The sequence below is a fragment of the Sprattus sprattus genome (genome assembly GCF_963457725.1).
Source record: "Sprattus sprattus genome assembly, chromosome: 19".
NCBI lineage: Eukaryota > Metazoa > Chordata > Actinopteri > Clupeiformes > Clupeidae > Sprattus > Sprattus sprattus.
This window is the reverse complement of record NC_137917.1, coordinates 28,828,854-28,831,353: the sequence shown is the minus strand read 5'-3', so window position 1 is coordinate 28,831,353 and position 2,500 is coordinate 28,828,854. Positions and strand designations below refer to the sequence as shown.

Here is a 2,500-nt window from a genome sequence, read left to right as displayed (position 1 = left end):
AGTGTGTTAGGGTGTGTGCATGTAGAAGAGATGTGTGTGTGTGTGTGTGTGTGTGTGTGTGTGTGTGTGTGTGTGTGAGAGAGAGAATATGTGAGTAGGCATGAAACAGACAGAGAGAGCGATTGTGAGTATGTGAGTGTGTGCAAGTGTGTGTATGTCTCAGCATAAGAAAATGTGTGTGTGTGTGTGTGTTTGAGTGAGAGAGAGAGAGTGTGTGTGTGTGAATGTGCGTTGTACCTTCAACTCTTCTCTTAGTGTTGTCTCCTCCAGTAGTTCCTGCTCCACTTGGTGCTTCTTCACACACACACACACACACACACACACACACACACACACACACACACACACCCCCTGAACTCCACCTCCTAGCAAACTGCCAGCCAAAGGCAGCTCAATTCAAGAGATGCACGCACACACCCCTGTAGGTCTACGGCCAAGTGTATTGGTGTGTGTGTGTACGTGTGTGTGTGTACATGTGTGTGTGTGTACTTTTGTGTGTGTGTGTGCGTGCGTGTTTATATATACGTGCGTATATATATATGTGTGTGCGTGTGTGTGTTTGTGAGCATATACAGTTTGTGTGTGTGTGTGTGTGTGTGTGTATTTCTGTGTGTGTGTGTGTATGTGTGTGTGCGTGTATATATGCGTGTGTGTGTTTGTGTTTATACATGTGTGTGCGTGTGCGTGTATATATGTGTGTGCGTGTATATACAGTATATGTCCGTGTATGCGTGTTTATATATGTGTGTGTGTGTGTGTGTGTATAAATGTGTGTGCGTTCGTGTTTATGTGTACGTGTGTGTGTGTGTGTGTGTGTGTTCAAACAATTCCAAGTCCAATCCAATTGTTAGCACTCCGAAAATAAGTTTTTACTAATGTACGGTCAAAAAATGTTCAAAGTTCCTGTTAGATGCTGGGGAGTGTAACGCGCTTACTTGATTTGTGATGGCAGGGAAAGGACACGCAGGTCGATCCAGGGGTAGGCAGGATGGTAGACAGGCAGGCAGACCAGCAGGCAGGAGGACAGGGAGAGGGAGGTATGCAGGGCAGGCAAGCAGGGGATAAACAGCCAAGGGTGGTCCAGTGAAAAAATGTCCAAAATTAAGCTAAAGCGTTCAAGCAGTAAAGAAATAAGGGGTTAATAGTATAGTATAGTGGTAAAGCAGTGAAGCGTAAAGCAGTGAAGCGTAAAGCAGTGAAGCGTAAAGCAGTGAAGCAGTGAAGCGTAAAGCAGTGAAGCGTAAAGCAGTAAAGCGTAAAGCAGTGAAGTGTAAAGCAGTAAAGCGTAGAGCAGTAAAGCGTAGAGCAGTGAAGCGTAAAGCAGTGAAGCGTAAAGCAGTGAAGCGTAAAGCAGTGAAGCGTAAAGCAGTGAAGCGTAAAGCAGTGAAGTGTAGAGCAGTGAAGCGTAAAGCAGTGAAGCGTAAAGCAGTGAAGCGTAAAGCAGTAAAGCGTAGAGCAGTGAAGCGTAAAGCAGTGAAGCGTAAAGCAGTGAAGCGTAAAGCAGTGAAGCGTAAAGAAGTAAAGCAGTGAAGCGTAAAGCAGTGAAGCGTAAAGCAGTGAAGCGTAAAGCAGTGAAGCGTAAAGCAGTGAAGCGTAAAGCAGTGAAGTGTAAAGCAGTAAAGCGTAGAGCAGTGAAGCGTAAAGCAGTGAAGCGTAAAGCAGTAAAGCGTAGAGCAGTGAAGCGTAAAGCAGTGAAGCGTAAAGCAGTGAAGCGTAAAGCAGTGAAGCGTAAAGCAGTGAAGCGGTAAAAACTATTAATTTCCAGCATCTTCAATAGCTAACTTCCATTGTCTAACTCAGCCTCAAGCACTTGGAAGACGCCATTTTGAAGGTGATCAGGTGACCTGAGACCATGTCAAAATAAAGCTCCAACAAAGCAAAAAACAAAACAAACTAAGAGTTCCTCAAAATTCATGGGGCAATTCTGCTCATACAATGTGTATGGTGTGTGTGTGGTGTGTGTGTGTGTGTGTGTGTACCCGTAGCTGTGCACCAAGGTCTTGAACTCTCTGCTGCAGGAATCTCTTCTCCTCCTGAAGTTTCTGATTGTCCTCCACTCCACTCTGCACCCTCTTCTGCAGCTTCTACACACACACACACATCTCTTTTACACGCACACACTCCTAGGAACACTTTACACATTATTGCTGTGTGTGTGTGTGTGTGTGTGTTTGTGTGTGTGTGTAACTGTGAGTGACAGAGAGAGAGAATATGTGAGTAGGCATGAAACAGACAGAGAGAGCGATTGTGAGTATGTGGATATATGAGTGATAGACTGCACATAAAAGAGAGAGAGCGAGAGTGTGTGTGTGTGTGTGTGTGTGTGTGTGTGTGTGTGCGTTGTACCTTCAACTCTTCTCTAAGTGTTGTCTCCTCCAGTAGTTCCTGCTCCACTTGCTTCTTCACACACACACACACACACACACACACACACACACACACACACCACACACACAAACACACCCCCTGATATTCACATCCTAGCAAACTGACAGGCAAA

The 2,500-nt window shown here is 45.3% G+C and overlaps 1 protein-coding gene across 1 annotated transcript in view; it reads right to left on the bottom strand.

Annotated features, from left to right (window-relative positions):
- stk31 (serine/threonine kinase 31) overlaps positions 1–2,500 on the bottom strand; it is a gene marked incomplete at both ends in the record, with an annotated part of 37,224 nt that overhangs the window by 17,172 nt on the left and 17,552 nt on the right.